This window comes from Ascaphus truei, chromosome 9, assembly GCF_040206685.1.
Source record: "Ascaphus truei isolate aAscTru1 chromosome 9, aAscTru1.hap1, whole genome shotgun sequence".
NCBI lineage: Eukaryota > Metazoa > Chordata > Amphibia > Anura > Ascaphidae > Ascaphus > Ascaphus truei.
In genome coordinates, this window is record NC_134491.1 from 2,236,598 (window position 1) to 2,260,283 (window position 23,686).

A 23,686-nucleotide genomic window follows, 5' to 3' on the forward strand; every position below is an offset into this window, starting at 1 on the left:
TAAAACAGGAGCAGCCTTTATTTCCTCTGAGATGCTAGTTTAGAAGCTGGCCCATTGACTTATATACTTCCAAATTACTTAGATTGTAAGCTCTCCGGGGCAGGGATTTATTTTCCTATTGTCTGACTTTGCTGCGCTTATTGTATTAGAATTCCCTGTATTGTATTGTAAAGTGCCAAGTGCACTGTGGTGTGCTAGATAAATAAAGATATACATACATACAGATAGATATTAACCTATACTCCACGGGGTGAGATACCTATAAACACACTTTGGAAATAGGCAAATAAAATATGTAAACTTTATTTAAATGAACATATTTCCCAGGAATCACAGGTGGGCTCCCAGGTATGTGAAATAAAGGGGGTATGCTGCACTCCACAATAATAAATAAATACATACAATTTTACCGGTGCTGCTGGTTCAAGGAGGTACCTGTCAGATATGTTCCAAGACAATGCTCAGGAAAGAAGGATCCAATGCTCTATGGTTTTCTAAATACACTAATTTATTGTGCCACACAACGTTTCGACCAATAGTTCTTTTTCAAGTAAATAGGCATGCCTAGTCACTTGAAAAAGACCTATTGGTCGAAACGTTGTGTGGCACAATAAATTAGTGTATTTAGAAAACCATAGAGCATTGGATCCTTCTTTCCTGGGCTCCAAGGTATCTCACCGAATGGAGTATAAGTTCATATCTATTTGGAGGTATGTAAATCAATGGGCCCTCAAATCCGCCGCCCCCTGGGACTTAGCTGGGACGGCCGCCTCCTTGCTGCCGCCCTCCTCTTTCTGAACCACAGCGTCAAATAACGTTGTGGACGTCACCAACGTGATGTTGCACAGCGTCTTGTTGCTATGGTAATGTGGCGTCATTTGACGCTGCGGTTCAGAAGGAGAAGGAGGGCAGTAGCCATCTAGGTCATAGTCCCATCGTGGGGAAAGCGGTCCCTGGTTATGGTATGCCGGGGTCCCCTGAACACTATACCTAGCCTCCCTCCTTCAGTTTCAGTACTTGCTCTGGAAGCGTACATTGTTACTTCCAGCTTTGTTTCGCTGAAAGCCTGTCCTGTTACAGATCTCAGCAGCGCCTCCAAATGTAACAGTATTTCCCCCACCCAATCGCAGATAGAGGCCATTACAGGGTGTGTAGTGCATATACCTGATGGCAACAGGAGGGCTGAGTTGTCCACCGATGGTAGTGGGGACACAGGAACAGGCTTCTGGGGCTCATACCCTACATATCTACTTAGCATTGCAGCACCTTCATCTGCCGTGGACTCCAGGAACTAAAGGGGATCTCCCACGGTAGAATGTATTACCTCTCCCCCAGTAAGGTCACGCACCAGGCAGGAGGTATATTGCAAAACAGGAACGGTTTATTGCTACACTCTGCAGTAACAGTTACACAGCAGTCTTCTGCCGTATACAGTCTGTCAGTATTCACTGAATGATGGTCCCTTGATCGTCACTACAGGCCAAGGGCACCCGCAGCCGTCCAAGCTCTTCCCCACCTCCCTTGCGGAGGCAGAGGTATGGTCCACACTCACTCTCCCCCGGAGGGAAGAGCACATGGGAAGGCCCCAATCTCAGGCTCCCAGTCGAGTGACCTGCCTTCCTCAGAGGGAAGGAACAACCTCTAACTTTAGGGCGGTCCTGCCCTTAAGTACAGCCAGAAGGCGGGCACCCCGTTGTCCTAGCTACAACAGGATGTACCACCCTCTGCTGTCACTCAAGTGCAGTACCAAAGGTGAGGGAGAAAACCCCCATACCAACTACTGGCAACCTGATAGTACCAGGGTTTACTGCCAGCCCATTGGGTAGAATAGTAGCCAGGGGTGGCCCTGCTACACTTTCTTATTTCAGGGTTTGGACGGGAGTAACACCAGAGTGTGGTATGACTTGGATATTAAGGGTGGGCACTTTCACTGGTATTTTCTTTTCAATGTGTTTTGGTTTTGATGGAACACGTTTTGGATTCGTAAAAAGTGATAGACTGCAAAGACGAAACACACTTACCGCCCGAGCACATTCGCATGTCTCAGACTTGTGCGCAGATCTGCATTCCCCCACTCTCACTCAGCGTACAGTGCTTCCACTGCTGCCAGGGATTCTGGGTAATAACATGCAATATCGATGTAGCCATGCCACGTGTGGCTACTAACCTGCGCTTGTACTGGCAGTAAGCCCTGGTAAGAACATGCCTTGCCAGCAGTTAAGATGGGCTTTACCCACTCCATGGTGTTGCATTTGAGTGACAGTGGGAGGCGGTGAGCTCCTCCTGGCTGTACTTAAAGGTAGTACCGCCCTAAATTCAGTAGTGCCTCTCCCCACTTGAGAGTGGCAAGGTTGCACACAGGGAGCCTGAGATTGGGGCCTTCCCTATTCCTCTCCCCCTTGGGGGAGAGTGAGTGTAGACCTATACCCTGACTCCTGATAGGGGAGTTGGGAAGAGCTAGGACAGCTGCAGGGGCCCTGACCTGTAGTGGTTGTCCAGGGACCATCATCCAGTGGATAACTGATCCTGAGTAAGCTGTGATTGGGCAGACCACTGCTGTGTTGAGCGTGGGTGACAATAAAGACTGTTCCTGTTTCTATATACTTCCTGCCTGGGTGTGATCTTACTGGGAGGAGAGGGCGTATTTCTACCTTGGAAATCGCCTCCATTCATCTTGGAGCCTGCGGCAGATGGAGGCGCTGCACTGCTGGAGAACCATGTGGGTAATGTACCCCAGAAACCTGATCCTGTGTCCCCACTACCACCGGCGGACAGCTCAGCCCTCCTGTTACCAGCAGGTATCATGCACCACACGACTAGTAATCGCCAAATCTCCCACAGGGTGGGGGAAACACTGTTACATCGAATTAGGGGAAAACTCAAAATAGGTAGGATTTTCGGGATTTTCAAGCTTTTCTCAACAGTTTGAGATTTTTGTTTTTTTCATTTGCAAGCTGTAAAGTTCCTCCTGCCTTCATAAAATAAAATGAATCCAATGTTGAGCCTTTCTCTGATTTTGGTTTTAATTTAGCTCGGATTTGAAAGTTTGTTACAAAGTTTGACCCGCGAACCTGCCTAAATAACGTATTGTTAACCTTAACCATGCTGAGGGAACGCGGGATAAATATCACCTCCGCTATACTGGGGTCATTCATTTGCATGCCATTTATAGTCACGGCTATTACAAATAACACGATTCTTTTTATATGAGGAAATCCTTGTGAAACTCGTGTTTTTTTGTTTTAGTGAATATTCTGCTACAATTATTGGGCTTAATTTAGAAGGAGAATTAGGTCAATGTTTTCTGGCCTTCTGTTTATACAATGAAGTCCTCATAAAATTATATTTTGACATATTATTTTTATTATTGAGAACAAGCAATGTATTGTATAACACAGTCGACACAGCCATCACTTTTGACAGACACCCACAATTGCTGACAAAGAGAAATGTTACAACAAAACTAATTCCATCATTGTGAAAAGTTAAATACCTTGTCAAATAAAGCACATGTTCTAGGTCTTCATAAATTCTGGGTTGTAGTTGTACTGTATTATTGAAATGAAACCTTTGTTCTCCATTGTAACTTGCATAAATGTCCCTTCTCTCGTTTGTTTTATTTTTCCCTTTGAAAACTTCTCTCTACTTAGACTAAAATAATATCTATCAAACAAACTAACCATCACACCTTACAACTTAATGGCTGATTTCTGACTCTGTGCTGCAGTCTGTTTGTGATACTTTGTTGTCAAAGGGCAGACCTCAAAAAGGTGTGTGTGAGAGTCTGTTTCAAAAATGGAAGGGTATGGGACTTTCTAAATGGTTGCTATAGCAACCAAAGGATGATCACTACATTTAAAAAAAATCATTTAAAATGGCAGGTGTTACATTTTTTTTTTTTTTTTAAATGGAGCCTGTAATATCTAGATACTACAAAAAATAACATACAGGATGTTGGATGTTTTTCTGCATTAAAGCAGCAATACCCACAACAAATGTTTTTCTTTGATTTTTTTATTTTATTCATTCTAATCAGGGTGTCCTCTGAGGGAATACACCAAGGCCCCAAGATATTTACATTTTTGTCCCTCAAATAAAAAAAACTTAAATGGTCGTGGTAGAAAGTCACAGTATCATGTCCAGGGCTGAATATTTCACTTACCTGAAGCGGTCAACATAGGAGACCACTTGTCCCTATCGCTATGCAATGCATTGTGGGCCGATGACCTCAGCAATGCAAAGAATTGACACAATTCTATTTTTCATGAATTCCTAAAAATAACCAGAATTAGACATTTTCTGAAAACCATTTTACAGAAGAGGCCCTCATTGTTGCAAACTTGGAATTGATGCTGCAACTCTCAGCTAGCCCCTAACGAAAGCATTATGGGTGTTGTTCTGTGGTATTTCCCTTTGTCGTGGTCAGTTAGGCCTTGTTACCTATGTTTCAACAACAATTTAAGAAGCAACCCCCATCAGGAGCCTGCACGCGTTTAAAGAAGTAATCAAAGAGGCTCTTACAAATATATATATATATATATATATATATATATATATATATATATATATATATATATATATATATACAGTATATATATATTTTTGTCTTAATATATGCCTCCTTTGATGACCTTTTATTGAAAACTAGTTACCTAAGCTGCCGATCAATTTGTTCTTCTGTGATGGATCGGGGTTCACTAAATGGCCACCTTTCAGTTTCAACCATTCCTTCAGTCAGTGTAACTCAGCAGCTACAATGTATCCTGATATTACTAAGGTAACATTATCTATTGTTACAGGTTGCAGCTGAAACTGGGAACATTGGCAACAAATTATCAGAAACACGAATGTGTTAAAAAGATCTTGCACTGCCGAGGAAGTGTGCTAAAATCTGCTATAGAAATCAAATGCTCAGTATATTAAAACTCATTACAAATAACGTTGAGTTAAATTAAAAATATATATATATATAATACTACAGAACTGATTTATTACAAAAACAACAAAACACGCTTGTAGGATATTGCTTGGATTGCTCCTATAACTCGTATAATATTTGTATCTTGCCACCTGATCTATAAAACAAACAACCAAAAAACTTATTTTTTTTTTAGTGTTTAATAAAATCGTGATTTTCTTCATCTCTAGTTTCGGAGGTTACCATGGTAACGTTACACTGCATTTTAACTTGCTGGACACTTAATATTTCAAACGCTAACATCATTCTGAGTAGAGCATCCGATTTTAAAGGTAAAACCAGAGGAAACTAATGAGAGGGGCATATTCTATAAGTTAAGCAGCCCACCTGGCAGTGAAAGGGTTAAATGTAGGTGATTGAAGGCCTTCTGTACAAGGCACACACATATAAGTTATTATTAAATATATATATTTTAAAACATTTAATATCTGTGTAGAAACCAAGGGACATATGTACTAAGATTATATATGTGTATATATATATATATATATATATATATATATATATATATATATATATATATATATGTGACTTGTGACTTCCCACGACACACACCCTGTTGTTGGAAACGATTTCTGACGCATCACGTCACGTTGAATACCTGATCTGATTCAATTTATTTCTCTTTTAAATGTATATTTTATTTACAAGTAGTACTGTATAAGTAAATAAGTAAGTATTAATTATAAGTGTAATATTATTTACAATCGTCCCACTGGGAAAATAATACATTTTGGTAACCTACGTAATGAAGTGCCCCTGCTGTGTCAAATGCATCTTTTTACATGAGCCTGGCACACGATTTTGATGCACTTTCTCCTTTTTTTGGTGCACAGCCGCGTGGTTTTTTAGTACGTACCGTTTACATCTGCACGCCTAGCCCAGTCCATATCTGTGTGCCGAAAACACATTTTTTTTTTTTATGCTGGTGGCGCAGATTAAGAAATACAATTCCAAGGTACGGGGTAACGGTTTCAGGCCGGGAGAGTCCTGCTTGGGCAGCTCACATAACATAGACTAAGGGTGCGCAAACTTTTATGGGTGTGCCACCCCTGCCTGCTCTCGTCCTTTCATGCGCCCCCCTCCTTTCCTCGCGCGGCCTCAGATGACGCCGCGGGCTTTTGTGATGTCACATCACGGGACCAGCAGCGTTATTTTACAGCACCATGACGCCGCGTTGCCATGGTGATGTCATTTGACGCCGCGTTGCCATGGTCACGCGTCCTGCAGCTGGCTGAGCCTCGGTAAGTAGAGGTTGCAGAGGCCTCGCGCGGTCCCCCAGTATTTAATTAAAATGCCTTGGGGAAGAGCGCGGGACCTCTGCAATGGCCCCACGCCCCAAAAAATCTCGCAACCCCCAGTTTGCGCACTGCTGATATAGACGAACAATTTCTTCAAAGTGCAGGTCTCCTCTAAGGCCGAGTTCATGGTTATTGCGACCGCCCTTCCGGCGAGATCAAAATGATGTGCCTCTATGAGGCTGTCCTGAGAGTGCGCGGCCAGAAGTGCAGGCGCTCGCGGTGCGCGAGGAAACAAATACACTTGTTTCCTCGCTCGACAGCCGGGGTCACGTGAGCGGTTCGCCCAATCAGGGTGAATCAGCTTCCGTGACGTCACGCCCACGACACGCCCCCCTCATCGTGTACAATTAGAGGGTACAAATCGCTGATGCTAATGGCAAGCGCGAAGCCTCTCGCACGGCCGCGTGCACACGCACCCTCCATGGACACGGCCTAAGGCAGAATTACAAAGTACAGCTCTACCCACAAGTTCATAATGAAGCTCTCCATTTAACGTGACAACCAAGAGCGGTGGAAAGACAACGTTTCAGGTCCCACGTGGACCTTTCATCAGGTGACAGATAAAGAAATTACATTTTAGTACGTAAGTGCACAAAAGCACAATTTAAAATAATATTTCCCTGCGCCAGTGTTGCGAAACAAAAAAGCCATTTGTGACACATCGTACATAGGCTCCCAAATGCGTTATACAATCTTTACCTAATCTCTTTTGTGATAAGACTGTTTGCACTGTTGTATGTGTGGGTGAAGAATGTTTGCCCAGAGTCTTTACCCGTTTACATTTTGTTTGACAAATGATGACAGCGCAATTTGTTTAACGATAATAAAGGGAAATAACAATAGTTAGCAGATAATATTCGAAGGAGGCCGACGTGAGAAGATAGAAACTTACTCATTTTTACACATGGCGCAAGTGGGTGAAAATGTAACTTTATGGGGAATCAAGTGTTTCTGAGGAAGCCAATTACACATGGTGTTAAAAATACTTTTTCTTTACCTGTTAAGGGGGGCTGAATTTATGGGCATTAAAAGGAAGACTTAGTGCTATCTGACACCTACGCTAATTTATGTCACTAAGTGTGACTGCACCTTTAACAGTTTCTAACTGATTTGGTGAAATCTCCTTAATCTTTAATCCATTGAGAGCCATTCAAAGCAAAACAAACAAACAAAGGTTTAACCACTTCACTGACAACCGGCAGAACAAACAAGCAGCAGGAGGAGGAAATCCCAGTCATTTTAGGATCAGTAGCCTCCCTGTGTGCGTGCGCTTGGGTAAGGAAAGGTAGCACATGGATGCTGGGGAGAAGGGGGATGGGAACTCTCCGGGGTGGGGCTAAAAGTCGTAGAGGAAGTCCTATTGAAACATGTATGTTTGTATGTCTTTATTTATATAGCGCCATTAATGTACATAGCGGTTCACAGTAGTAACACAAGTGACAATCATATACATAACAAATAATACAAATGACACATAATGGGAATAAGTGCCTCAGACATAAAAGTAACATTTAGGAAAAGGAGTCCCTGCCCCGAAGAGCTCACAATCCAATAGAGGGGCTATTGAAAATGAATATGTGTATACGTGTGTGTGTTGTGTGTTAGTTAGCGTGTTACTTAGCAACAGTGCCTCATTATTGGATGCTTTAGCTAGCCGAGCTACGTACAGTATCATGGAAAAAGTGGCACAATATTGGGGCAAACCAGATGCATATCCTATTGATTTAAATGGGATTTTTTTTATACATATGGTGAGAATGTTCAGCCCTAGAATTGATCCACATTTGTCCTGACACACAGCGAGAGCGAGACCTGGGTTATTTGCAGCAGTAGTTATGGGTTGTCACCGGGTTTGCGACCCTTCGCATGACTTTCCTCCCTTTTAGTGACGTTTTTTGCTGCCGGCTTTTAGCTGGGATAAAATTTGCTGCCTAAAAAACTTCCATATAATTCAACAATGTTTTAATGAACTTCACATCGTCATTAATGGAGGGAACTAGCTGCTAAGCTGCAGTACTTGGTATTAAAACAGCAATATATACAAGGTCCGGATATTACAAAGTAACACCCGGGAAAGCACTCTTGGAGGGCATAGATGGGTAGGACAATGTATAATCCAAACAGATATCCCTACATATGTATATGTATACCTACTTCCCTATGCACCATGGGGGTTTACTCTAATACTATACTCTTCCTGTGATTGGTGAGCGACAGGCTACATTGTATATATAGTATTAAAACAGGAATCCCGGCTGCTCGTTGGTTGGTGGTCCCCGGGGCTGAACGGTGCTATTTTCAGCTCTGGGGCCTGCTGGTCCCAGTGATACTTACTGGTGAAGGTACTGATCTTTTAGTCCCCTCCAGGGGAAACAAAATGGCAGTTTAATCCTCCCACAAGATGCGTGACAAAAAGAAGCCGGAACGCGGGAGATTTAAAAACCAGGATGTAACACTAGTACCTTGAGGATGTAAATACCACGGTGCAGCTTCAGGGACCTCTGATTCCCGCTACTGCTAAAAACAGAAAGGAAGGGATTGTGCACAGGGGATTGCTGCTTTTAACTACTTTGGAAACAATTAGCTTGATACGCGGTAATATCACCTGTCGGTAACCCAATTCCTGAGTGCTACCTGCCTGGTAGTGCAATTGGAACAGCTTTTAGAACTTGGCCTTAACCTCCCTGAAATGTAACTTGGTTATGGACCTCTACAACCCAATAGTAATTACTTCTGCAGAAAGAATAAACATAGAAGTCAAGGGAGATGAAAGGATAATACGTTTATTGTTCTTGCTATTAATGTCCTTAGATTCTGGGAGGGACACCCCATGCAAAATGTGTTCCATAAAGTTGTCAGGGAAGGGGACCTGCAATGTATTTGTACTGTATCTCCACCGTCCCCGCCCTTCAGATATATTATTTCCTCCTCTTACATAGACTTCAGGTACACACTCTTACCTCTCCTCCTATTAATGATCCACCGAGGACACGTTCCTTTCACTACCTCCCCGTTCCAAGGAGACATCGGGGATACATACCCATATGCCCTTCACCGCCTTTAGGAATAAATGCTCTGTTCCTTGATCACAGAGAATTCCAACATCCTCACCTCCTTCGGCACAGACATCAGGGCCACAGACCCCTTGCCCATTCTCACTTTGTCTTGGTTTTAGATATGGTGGGTTTTTTAACCCCAGATGGTCTGGGATAGGATCTAACAATAATGGATGATAGGCGGGACACCCCATCCAGACCAGATTACAGTAATAGTTCATGAATTACCAAATACACATGTTTGTATTTAATTTATCTGTGAATGTGTGAATAATTGGTAATCCCCAAACGGATGGGCAACTCAAGTCTTCAAGGGCAACCAACAGGTCAGATTTTAAGCCATTCTGATTGAGCCACGGGTGCTGAAGCAGGGATATCCTTAAAACGTAACCTGTTGGTGGCCCTTGAGCACTGGAGTTGGCCACCCCTGTCCCCAAAACACAACCTGGTTTGGGGTGACCCGAGGAAAGGATTGAGAAACATTGATGTAGTGTGACCATCTGTCTCCAGATTCTCAGGAATACATTCAATCTGTCTTGGTTTTAGAATGGCGGACTACCAGATTCAGATTCTCAGGGACAGGTTTACCCCAAGGAAGTGAGTTAGGCAGTCAGATTTGTCCCCAACAGGAAAAGTTTTTAATGGACGTAAAGTTTCATGTCAGTTATTTGAGCGATATATTGGGGTAGTGGTAACATAGCACAGCTGGAACACACTGCCTGTTGCATTCCAAGCTGTCCTGACCCCCCGCCCGTGGAAGATCGTGTATCCTTAATGTTGAAAGAGTTTTGTACACAAACTGGACTTATGTGGAACCTCACACAGGCTGCTTTATTTAACCTTTCATTTTTCAGCCTTTCAGCAAACTTGATCCATGGCTGGTTATAATGGCAGCTTCATTTAAAAGACATTTTTATTTTAGACAAGTGATGGGGTGGGTATTGATGGGAAACGTGTGTGTGTGTATAGGTGTGCATATATATATATATATATATATATATATATATATATATATATATATATATATATATATATATATATTTGTTTTTTAAATATGTGTGTTTATACAATATGTGAATAAGTCATCAATCCCTTGGATTCTCTAATCATTTGAAGTACCGTAGTCTGAATGTTTTGCACAGATGCATGAGGGCATTTTGCTTTTGTTGTGTAATGGACTTGATGTAGTTATCCAATAGCTTTCTTCATCACTGCCCTCGTTGCTGACGCGTTCCGTGTAATCATCTGTAGCGTGGGAGCTTGAACCTATGGGACCTGGAGAAAGACAACTAAACTCTCGGCACGGCATTATTATTTTAATTGCCTTTTAGTTTATGGCACCAACATATTCTTCAGTGCAGTACAACGTGTGAGGTAGGACAAAAAGTTTGCAAAAGAGTACGTATATACTAATATTTGTATTTTTCCATGTATAGCGCTGACAGTGTAAGCAGCACTCTACATAGAATTTTTGCAGGCACGAGTCCCTGCCCCGTAGAGCTTACAATCTATTTTTTGGTGCCTGAGGCACAGGGAAATTAAGTGGCTTGTGCAAGGTCACCAGGAGCTAACCCCAGAATCTGCTGAGCCGCTCCTTCAGCCTGTTAAGGCAAACAGAGCGCAATAGGAAAGCGATCCCCGGCCAAGGAGCTTACATTCAGCCATCTGTAAATAAGCAAGTGAAACTATCTTACATTCGGAAACAAACCGAGAAAAGTTCTACTGGGTAAATAATATATGTGTGTGTGTTCAAGTATATATATTTATATATAATTTATTTATTATTTCTATAATTATATATAATTTTATATATATATATATATATATATATATATATATATATATATATATATATATATATATATATTTGACTCATACCCAGTAGATTCTAATAAAGCGCATTGTCCCTGGTATTTATTCTATCATTGTATGTGTATCCCTTATTTTTAGTAGACTTTCATGGTTAGAATAGTGCCGCTGTACAGAAACATTTAGTTTGTTTCCATGTGAAATGACTTTAAATAGGATCTACGAGGGTCCTTACCGTAAATGTGTAGGTTCTGCAAGAGAGGACCCTTCTCATATAGGACTGGCCACTTAAACGTTAGGTGCAAAGAGTGTTAGTGTTTTTGATGTCACAATCTTCGCACACAGCCAGCGATAGATGACATGTCTTGTAGCATAATAGATACCCCTCTCAGCACTTATTAACTCAAATGACAGCTACATATGACCTTATACTGTCACAGAAGAAACCAGGGAAGTGTCCCTCTGGGGCAAAAGGGACAGAAAAGTACCTTATCTCACTTCTCCGATGAGCGGGCTCACCAACTGTCAGCATTCTGCTGACAATCAGCTCACAAAATCACCCAGTGGCTGTGCAAGCCGCCTCCTTCTCCTCCTGCTCACACTTGCTTAGGTGAGGCAATAGGAGTTCTTTCAGATCTATATCACTTAAGTGTGTATCTATATTAGGCCTCAGCATGAGCAAGTGCCTGAGCATGCGCGGTGCTTGCCGAAGCAAGCAAATTTGAATCTGACTCTCGCTCGCGCGTCACGTGAGCGGTTCGCAGCCTAAGGGTGACGTGATTCTGTCCCACATGCGTAAGGTAGCAGTATGTATGGGGAGCGCTTACATGCAGTTATTGGAGAATTAAAGGGGATTTTTTCATCTTGGCGGTGCACCGTTTCTTTCTCCTGTGGGAGGAGTATTATCGTGTTAAAGGGCATGTTTCATGCACATGTCCACGGAATGTATCAATATTAACACCTGCGGCTGTCTTTTGCCTTCATTTTTTATGCACCCGTGATTACCGGGTTCAGGTGTCCACTCTGCTGCAGTGCGGAGCCCAGAGAAGGAAAAGGTGACGCGTACACTGTAGTTCCAGCGGGTGAATGAGCTTATAGGAGAAAGGATAAAACGTTGTAGACGGTTGGCCATTGTTTTTATGACCATGACCATCTTATGTTTGATGTCATCATTGTGTTCTGCTCACGGTGTTAGGATGTGCCCGTATCAGAAGGACAGGCTCCTATTGTCCTCATGTTAACCTATTCACTGCTTTAACTGGCCCCTCCTGCAGAAAAGGGGTTAAAGGTTAATGCTTCAGAAGGAAGCAAAAGAACACTCAATTAGTTGAAGAAACCCCTTGACCCTCATTGACATGATGTGCCCTTTGACCTTTCCTCTTGAGAACCAAGGAGCCTTCCTCTCTAGCAATTCAGCAGCTGCTTTCACAAGCTTCGGAGCATATGTTCAACCAGCTATCTGCTCAATTGTGACAGCAATGTGTCCAGAGCTATTATCAGATGCAGGCCCTTAGGTCCTGGATGTCTTAAGTTCTTCCTATCTGAGCTGCTTTAAAATAGAACATTGTGTATCTGTGCAATATAGAGCAGTGTGCACTTGTATTATACATACAGCTGTGCCTGTTCCTTTTATAAGAGCAGCATGTGATTATAATATACTTCATTTAGTGATATACACAGAAGTGTGTGTACTTGGATTAGCAGAGGCATAAAGTATATCTGTATCATACTACACAGGATAATGTGTCAGACACTCGCTCTCCTGCGTATGACACAGGTACACTTTCTTCTGCTTACATTCTAAGTATACATGGCTCTGTGTATATTGTAAGATGAGCCGCATGTATTTGTATTATACAGGAGGCGGGCTGGCACTTCATTGAAATAAACTGAAGGCCCCTATGTATGAAAGTCCTGGGCCCATATCCCCCTCTGCACTCCTGTAATTGCTGCCGTGCTGCCCTCTCTCCTCGCGTGGTAATCCAAGCTGCTTTTACATCTCAGCATCTCGGTAACCTTACCTAAGCCTTCCCCGTCCATTAAAAACGACTATGGCTATATTCTCTGGGGGGAAAATGTAATACCTGACCAACAAAAAGGGGCGACGGATCCCCTTTCGAGGCTGTTTGGACAACAAGTGAGTTTGGGTTGATCCTATAATGTGTCCATTGATTTGTGTAAAAAATACCAGTGCCTCTTACTGAAACCAGAAGACGGGACCCACCTCGTCCGGGTTAAATTTGTTGACCCCTGGTATATCCCGAGAATCTCTCACTGATGAATTTAAGACCTGTGCCTACCCCTCTCTCTCTCTGGCTGGGGTAAACAGTACGGCTATGTAAGTAAACAGTTTGTTTTACTTAGGGAAAGGGAGAACGTTCTTAATTGAGTCCTGCTGATGGACAGACTGCGGAAGATGACCACGGTGAAGAATAATACTGTCCACGTGGGAGTGTAATAATGCTTGGTCGCACTCTTCCGGACACATTTATATATATTTTTATGCATCAGATTTAATAAAAACATGGTCGTAATTCTATTTACACAGTCCAGAGATCTGTTTTTTTGTCCTCACCACGTGCATTATTTATTCCATACAACGTGGTGTCATTATAAAGTAATTTTAGAGGTTTAAGAAAAGGGGGAATAAAATTCAGGCCCCTAAGCATAGCGCGGACACACACAGACACGCACAGACACACACACTGACACACAATCATTGTGACTCATACTGCACTTTTTATCCCAAAAAATGTAAGTGATTTGTTTATACGGTCATACTTGTTATTGTGCTTTCAGAGTTTTGTGTTTGTGGCCCACATATGCAAACCTATTAAACACACCACAAATTATTAAACAGCAATTCTAAAGATAAAGATGTCTGAGTGCTGTAAATACAGTGTACCGCTCACACACAAAGCTGTGTATTTATGTACCTTATAAATACCAGGGTTTGTCTGTGCATTGCTGGGAAGTGGTTAGCAAGCATACAGCTTCCAAGCATGAGCTCATAAGGGGAAAAAACGACATCCCAAATCATTTTGAAAAGTAAACAAGGAGTGGAAATCGTTTTCCCCGGGGAGATCGAGGTAACAGGCGAGATTTTCAGTCCGCAGCGCCACAATGTCAGATGGAATCAATGAGTATATATACACAGTGCAATATTACAGCCTCTCTTAAACAATTAATACGCCATCAGGTCATTTCTCTTGGCTTTTATTTGAAAATGTCTCGGGCCAATCCTTAGCATGTCATTTTATTTTTTTGGGAGGAAAAGTTTCCTTGTGCTTTACCATGAGAAGAAAGACAGAAACCCCCCAAAACAGGCGGCACGCCAATAAAATGAGATGTATAACAGTTGATATCAGTGGAACGTGAGTTCCCCTGGGTGTACACGAATTTAGCATCATGTGGCGCATGAAATGTGGATATGAGCGTGATGACGCGGAAGTGCAAACATTACATTTACTTATTTATTCTTTTTCCCAGAAATTGACAGTTTCCAGCGACTTTAGAATAGCTGCGGTGTCTTCGTGCCTGGCGTGAGTGTTGTTCGGATATCCCGTTGTATGGGCACTTTTGACTGGCGCTCTTGTCGTTTTGGATCTGAAAGGGAAAAGCTAAGGGACAACAGCTGAACTGGAAATTATTTGAAGTTATGAAACAAATCTTTAACGGACAAAGTATTAAATGGCTGAATTCTCCCCCATTGGTGCAATTCCATTTGGGGTTTATGCATTTAATCTTGTTGCTGCCAGGGGGGCTTGCAATGAATTGCAGAGCAGAAGGGTTTATATTGCTAATTTACACCTATCGTTATTGAGCGTGGCCCACCCGCTCCCCATGTTGGGGCTTTAGGAAACTAGGGTTCTGTACTTGGTCTAGCCTGACCTCTCCGTTAGGTATAAGAGATGATGGATTACAAATAGCAGATGTATTGTATACACAAAAGCACTTAATAGCTCTCTCTCTCTGACATTAAAACCTCATTTCTGAGAAGTTTCTTGATAACAGGACCCCACACCCCCCATCATTAATTCATCAGCCCGGTAGATGATCTCAGATCATATGTGACTGCTCCTCCATCTGTATTTCTCCTCTGAGTTTCTCTATATTCCTTTCCTTCTCAAATCTCTAACTATGTAACCAGCGTGTAACCGAGGCAAAACGGGTGTTTAATCAGGGCATACGCACATTCCAGGCTCTGCAATGCTTCAAGTCTCAAACGTGCCAGCCCCCCTAGACTGTATGTTAAGAAGTACCATATTCTGTATCCCTGCACCATTTAGCTCCCAGCTTTATTTCTGTACTTCTAAAGCCTTGGAAATGATGACAGTACATATATATATTTATGTACAGTGTGTATATTTTTATTTGTGTAACCCCCCCTCCTAAAGGGTTACTTGAAGGTTGGCATATGCTGTTCCCAACCCTGTGTTACTATGGGGATTCTGATAGCATGGAAAAGTATTTAGGTTAGAGAGAAGGTTCAAGAAGGTTAGGTTCCTGGAGGACATGAAGAGAGGAGCCTCAGTGAGAGGAGATGGAGATAGACCCATTAAATAGTAGAACAGACCAGCCCCCCCCCACCCCCTTTATTTATTAGATCCTCTTTCTTACATAGATTCTCTTAGAAACGCAGTTCTTTTTTCACATTTCAGGATCTGCCAGATTTGACTTTTACTTATACTGATAATTGGGGCTGGACCTCTACTCTGCAATGCAACATCCGGTAGCTCAGGGGTTCTCAACTCCAGTCCACAAGACCCAAACAGGTCAGGTTTTCAGGCTATCCCTGCTTTAGTACAGGTTGCTCAATCAGTGACTACGTCGAAGAGCCTGCGTCAGCACAGGTGGCTTAGACTTTGACTGAGCTACTGATTGAGTCACCTGTGCTGAAGCAGAGATATCCTGAAAAACTGACCTGTGGGGGTCTTGAGGACTGGAGTTGAGAACCCCTGCTGTAGAAAATAATATGTGCGAAATTAGCTTACAATCTGCCGCAGAGGCACTTTGCACTGGTCTATTTAGCAAAGCCACCCAGGGATCGGACTGGATATGAGAAAACTTTGAGAATAAAGTCGCTGTTTGAGAGATTACTGTATGAACTCATATCTAGGGGTGCAATATAATTATACCCTGAATTGTCCAAATGTAGTGCTGCCGGACGCGCTGTTTTGCTGCATTGTTCACGGGTAGTGGTGCTTGGTTTTGTACCAATTCTTCTATAATCCCATTATTTGTAAGGAACGTCCGTGCTTTCATTTCCTATCCTATGTTATATGAATGATTTTCAGACAATGCTAATTACAGCACCAACATTTGTTTATTTGTGTCCTCGCCAGGCTCCGCTGGCAGTGATTACGCAAACAGCACACATCTATATTTCTAATAACTGGTTTAGGTGACAATCAGAGCTGACTGTGAAGTGTTTCATTCTGTTTTATCCCACCAGGATAATTAAAAATAGAAATACCGTGGTTTATGGAAAAGGAGAATATTTGATTATATTGCGTGTATCTTCACTAAAAATAAAATAAAAATACCCAATCGTGTCTGGAGATCTGGAGTTCATGTTTTTGGAAGGGGGAGGAACCTGTACCCTTGGTTAATGAAACGGAGGAGATTTTAAAAGAGATTGTCGCAGATTTCACCTTTCGGATATGCATTAACTAGACTGTATTTTAAATTATTAAAAGCAATTTTACGGGCAAGGATTACTGACATATCAAATGTATCCTTGGGTAAAACAGCTCTTGCTCCAGACTCTTCTAGGCCAGATTTGAATGCAGAGGGTCTGCAGGTAACTGAATCCTGACACGAGAGAGGCCTGACCGGCATCACTTTGTGCCATTAACAGCTTTACAGATGGGACAGGCTAATTCACACCAAAGGGGAGGCTTTTAATTCCCAGGCGGAAATGTTCTGTCTTATCCCTGCTCAGTCCTTTTTGCCATGTTTTCGTTTTCTTGTTCTAACAGGGGACACAGCTAACCAAACTACCAAGTGGGGCGAGGGAGAGATACAGGAAGAGCAGGCAATGGCTTGCTGAGAAACACAGTAAATACATATTTATACACCGTTCCCAAATGGTCCGGCACCAGATCATTACTGGAGATGGTCATTGCAATGTAAATGTTTGTGGTTTACAAAAGAGACGATTAGGAAAATGAGTGTGGGGTTTTGATGATAAAAACAAATTTGTATTTACTAATCTGTGAATGAAAGATAAAAGATTCATTTTCAGAATTCAGAAATGTTCATAATTCCCAACTGACCTTCATTTCACACACACACACACACACACACACACACACACACACACACACACACACACACACACACACACACACACACACACACACACACACACACACACACACACACACACACACACACACACACACACACACACACTTTGTTAGAAAACCGGTACATACTATTAATAAGTCTTGTTATAAAACTGGAATACTCTGAACAGTTTCAATTGTTAAGTATTTTAGTCTTCCCTCAGTCTGGGGTTTAAATCTGGATTTCAAATGGTTTAGCTACGTGTGTAGCTCAAAATGTATCATAATTAGTACCTCAGTATTGTTCACTGCAAACAAACCATTTAGGGGGTCTATTTATCAAAGTCTTCTAGCTGCAACAATGTAATTGCTATACAATAGGTGCATTCATAATGTAATGGATGTACATTATTTACACATCATCTAAGTATCTATTTTTCTTTTAGAAAAAAAATACTGGTTTATCTTTACTATTTCTTTCCATAATTACGATGGTCTGTATCTCACATTTCCCTCAATGGCACCAACACAAATCTAACGTAGGAAACAGCCTAAGCACCGTCCTGGGGACGTACGGAAGACAACGTGTCTCCTGGGAGTTATCACATTTCCTGGCTTCATGTTCTCATCCGTTACCTTCCTCACTGCTCCTTCGGCTAAATGCAAGGACAGCTTTGCGCAGGAGAAAAGAAGTGACTTTCTCTGATAGGAGATGTTGCCACAGGCCAATAGTTGGCGTTTCCCTAAAGAACAAATCCAATTTGAACGCTTGTAATCCAATTTGAAATGTTTTGGGATATTCTCTGTGGTATCTTGTGAAGATCTTTCCCTACTTTCTAAGGTCAAAGAAGGGCCCCAAAATGAAACTCCAAAAAGGTTTTATGTATCAGGAGTTGCCAAGAAATTGAAGCTGAGAGGCTTTTAAATGTGCATCTCTAAGCAGCCAGTTTTACAGAGGCAATCCAAGCCTGCAAATCCAAGCCCGCAAATCCAAGCCCGCAAATCCAAGCCTGCAAATCCAAGCCTGCAAATCCAAGCCCGCAAATCCAAGCCTGCAAATCCAAGCCTGCAAATCCAAGCCCGCAAATCCAAGCCTGCAAATCCAAGCCTGCAAATCCAAGCCCACAAATCCAAGCCCGCCAATCCAAGCCTGCAAATCCAAGCCCGCAAATCCAAGCCTGCAAATCCAAGCCTGCAAATCCAAGCCCACAAATCCAAGCCCGCCAATCCAAGCCTGCAAATCCAAGCCCGCAAATCCAAGCCCGCAAATCCAAGCCCGCAAATCCAAGCCCGCCAATCCAAGCCCGCAAATCCAAGCCCGCAAATCCAAGCCCGGGGGGAGGGGTGCGCGGCGGTTACAGTGTCCCTGCGCTTCTCCCGGAGGCATTTCAATTAAATGCCTAGGATTGCGCAAGGCCTCTGTAACTTTACTTACTTTCCAGTGACGCAATGACAATGTGACGTCACATGACAACCCTGCGTCATTTGACGCCTGAGCCGACAGGGGGGGTGGGGGGCATGAGCAGGGGGTGAAAGCAGACAGGGGGGTGCAGGGAGAAGAGTTAGCGTACCCCTTGTGTAAACTAATATACTCTGAAGATTCTTATCTATACCACAAACAATACAATGGCGCCCCTACGGCAATGTCACATAGAGTGGCTGTCTGGCACTCGTTTCCTCTGTATGTACATACACGAATAGAAGGGATTGTCCTGAAGGGTCCCAAAGGAGTCATGTGAAGAGAGCAGTAATCCAGGCACACGGTCTTCTGTTTAGAAAATGTATTCAGCAATGAAACCAATGTTTCGACTGCCCTCACCTTAACAAAGACTGTGTGGCAGTCGAAACGTTGGTTTCATTGCCGAATACATTTTCTAAACAGAAGGCCGTGAGCCTGGATTGCTGCTTTGTTCACATGCCTCTATGGCAATAACATTAATATTAATGGCTGTGTCAAATTGTACAGTTCCAAAGTGCGGGGGAACAGTTTCAGGCGAAGAGAATCCCGCTTGTACAGCCAACACAACATAGACAAACAAATTCCTCCAAGTGCAGGTCTCCTCTAGGACAGAGGTACAACATCGAGCGCTACACACAAGTTCACAATGCAATTCTTCATTTAATGACAGCCAAGAACAGAGGAGAAACAATGTTTCAGGTCGCATATGGACCTTTCATCACCTGATGGGACATGAAACGTTGTTTCTCTGCTGTTCTTGGCTTTCGCAATAAATGATGCATTGCATTGTGTACTTGTGAGTAGAGCTCTACGTTATACCTCTGTGCTAGAGGAGACCTGCACTGTTATGAATTTGTTTGCGACACATTGTGGACACTTTTTACTGATTTCATTTCAGCAGTAAAACATCGACAACGCACATTTACCTATGAGCTCTCCATATCTTTATATATATTATAAGCCAGCCGTGTGTGCAAAACTGTCCGCAGAGACGATGACGTGGCATAATGTGAGGAGTGGTGGGACAGCTTGAATACCTTCACTGGGCAACTCTTTCCCATCTGCTGTTTATTTAATACACAATAAAGGTCAGGGGGACACTTGCTCCATGATCTATAGTCCAGGATGTTCTAGTGGTAAATCAATGACTACAACCCATTAACCCTCTCACTACTACACAGGCATATGCAGTAACACATTGTCTTTAAAGTGGGCTAAATAAACAGTGCATGTTTCATTAGGAAACGTTCCCTGTTCCTGAATATAGGGATTATGTTGAGTATTTGAATGTGGCTGTGTTCATGTGCCCAGTAAGTATTTTGCCATTCTGATATTAGCTCTCACAAAGGGTGACAGAAAGCTGAATGCTGGTACTCAGTCAATCTGTGATGGTTTCGTGTGTCATCCAAATGTTGGGATCTCTGTCTAGCATTTGGCCTCTTACTGATAGTGATTACTCCGGGTAATATTCATTCATTTCAGTGGTTATGTGGCAAGTGGAAGCTGATAAACTGCACACGGGGCTGGCACTATATCAAAGTCAAAATAATGCTAGTAATCCTTCAATATTTTGTTACAATCATACTATGCTGGATTTGTTCGTTTCTCATGGTCATTGATCTAGAACTGCTAGTATGCAAGGCAGACGTTGGGTAAAAACAAGCATCATTAAACCTGCTTTTAGGGCAGGGGTGGGCAACTCCAGTCCTCAAGGGCCACCAACAGGTCGGGTTTTCAGGATATCCCTGTTTCAGCACAGGTGGCTCAATCAGTGGCTCAGTCGAACACTCCACTACCTGTGCTGAAGCGGGGATATCCCTAATACCTGATCTTTTGGTGGCCCTTAAGGACTGGAGTTACCCTGCCTAAGGCTTCTATTCTAGTTCTTGAGAAAGGATCAAATGGACCCCAAAGTAGAGCTACAGTGTCCCTTCCTGTACTAATCGAGTTAATTCAGGTGCCACTATTGTCTTTAACAATCAGTGCATGTTTATAACTTTAAAAATTAAGATGCTGCTCTATAAAGTAATAGCAATTAAGGCAACGGCATCTCTCACCTTTCATCTTATGGTCGCTGACATGTTTTTATTGGAGCCCTGTATAGTAAGAGCTACATTAGTAACAAGGACTGAACCATACTGCATGGGAATAATAATGCAGTACAAATTCAAGAGAGAACTCTACCATGTGGAATAACCATTCTATGGGTTATTAATGTGGGTTAGAGGGCGGCAGGGGCTGACACTTCACTTGGCTAAGGCCTGGGAGTTAGGGCTAACTTATGTTTTCTATAATGATAATGATCTTGGAAGGCTGAAAGAGTCTGGAAATACTCAGTCTAATTTTATAATGTTGTATGTACATCTTCAAGTGTAAATGGATCAAAAGTACTTCACGTCCTGAATATGAATTTCTGCTTTATCATACAGCCTTATAGCCTCAATTCCCTTAGTTACTGTTAGAGACCATATAAAGTCTCTTATTTTGCAGTGGTCCAAAACCAGTTTGTTTTATTGAAAAATCCCCCATCATGAGCCAATATTTCCAGCCACTGGTTCAAACCATGGGGTATTCTTCACATCTCTGTGGCTCCCATTGAGGTAATACCCATCACTTCCGCATAGACACAATGGCTTTTACAAATAGTCATTAGGGACAAGGGTGAGACAAAGGATGCTTTGCTGGGGCTTAAGTCTTTTAAAGATCCTCCATGCACAGCGTTCCCCGCCCAGATCTCTCATTATGCGGCTTTCGTTGATTGAGAGAGGATTACTAGTGCTTTGTTTTCATAGAAAAAAAGAACATTAATTGATATATTCCTGTATTTTGGGATTTCTTCCCTTCTTTGCCACAGAGCCCTGCTAGGAATGGGTTAAAGGGTCTCTTCATTGTTATCCGTGATGTAAGCAAGGACTACTAGGCCATGACTGCTTATGTGACCTGTGACATGTGTTTAAATGGCATTACAAAAGAGCACAATATATACATTATTTTGCAAATGATCGAGTGGTATCTTTGCAGAGGTTATGACAATGCAGCACAACACCTATGTACATACCTCCCCCCATGTGTAAGTGCGTTCCTTATTCAAATCTAATCCTAAACTCTTTTTAATATAGACTTGTATTAGAGGTGTGAGGTAGCTCAGTTTCATAAATGTTTCATCCTCATCTTCACTCTCTGGCATTATTCACCTCTAGCGATAGGTAGATATATGGTTTATCAAATCCTACTCTATAAAAAACTAATCTATGGAGGATGTTAAGTTGCCGTATATGATAAACTAGAGAAAGGAGATGGATGTCACTTTGCCTTCAGAGTATTGGAATGAATACGCTCTCGATATGCACTAACATTAAAGAAAATGGGTACAAGTGACTATTTTGCTGGTATTTAGTCTCGGGAAGACTTTGTAAAATGTTCCTCTTAGTGTCTCCGAGTATTGTTGGAGAAGCTGCAGTTGGCCAGGCTCTGATTTACGGGTTGGGGTCCTGTCCTAGGATTATTAGCGCATGATGGACTAACATGTTCACTCTCCTTCAGGAGTTGCTTAAAATTAATATAAGCTGGGATTCCCAGTATATTTCTCTTAACCCTACGGGTGCTAGCGGGGCCGCAGCACAAGAGTGCCACTGCCCCTCCGGCATGCGCTGTCACTGATGATGGAACGGTGGCGGAGAAGTCCTCTTCCGTTTTTCACTTCCGGATAGATCCACAAAGAGACAAAACCCCAACGCCAAAAACATTATGACGTTAACCACAGCGTCATGGCGCCCTCTGGGTGCCAAACCTCACGATATAGTAGCTGTGAGGATCCGGGGGTCACGACGGCCGCGGCGTGACCTCCCCTCACCTCATGTCCCGGACACTACTGTGGGGCGCCCCCTTCTCCGGCCCCGTCCAGTTTCTGTGGTTGGGGGACTCCCTCCTCGTCCCCGGCGGACGGTTGCTGAGCCGCAAGCGGCTCGAGCTATGGCGGCTGCTACTATACACAGGCGTGCGCTCTCCCCCGTTAGAGCGCGCGCCAGATCTTGTTAATTTATTCACTGCTCCTGCAGTGAGGCCCCGCCCCCCAACACTCACACAGAATTCAATCACGCTCAAAGACTGCTCACCTGTATCCTTCTTTAAGGAGTCTATCCAGGACAGCTCCGCGCACTCCTCCAGGTCCGCCCCCTCTTCCTATTCGCCAGCCTCACTATATTATGCCTGTCCTGCCATTCCCACATCGCTCGACATAGTCTCCACTTGCAGATGTCTACTCTGGCACTTTCTCTCTTTATTTACTCAGGTCACGACCTGGCTTGGCAGACGTCAACCTCTGACTCTCGATCCCTGCTTGGACACCGACCTTCCGGAATTCTCCAATCCCTGACCTTGGCTAACGGCAACGACTACGGAACTTCTTTACCGGTACCGGCAAGTATTGCTAAAGCTAACACCACCTGGCCTGGCAATGCCTAAAACACCACACTCCGGACACGCTCCTTTTGCTGCGGGTGCGTGCTCATATACGTCCCCACCTCAGTATAAGGGACGGGTCTGGTCTGCGGGCAGCAACGGCGTAACAGTAGCTACGTCCATGCGCGCTCAAAAGGTTAAAGTAATTCCAGAAATCTCTAAATAGGTAGAGTGTTTTGTTACCCATAGTCTAACTGCAACAAGATGTGCAATAGCAACATTTTGGAAGCCGTCGTACCCTTCACCCCGCTAATTACATAGCCCACAGAATAAATGAGATAATGGCACTGGAAAATGTCACATCCATCGATGAATAACTGTTTCCGAAGGTT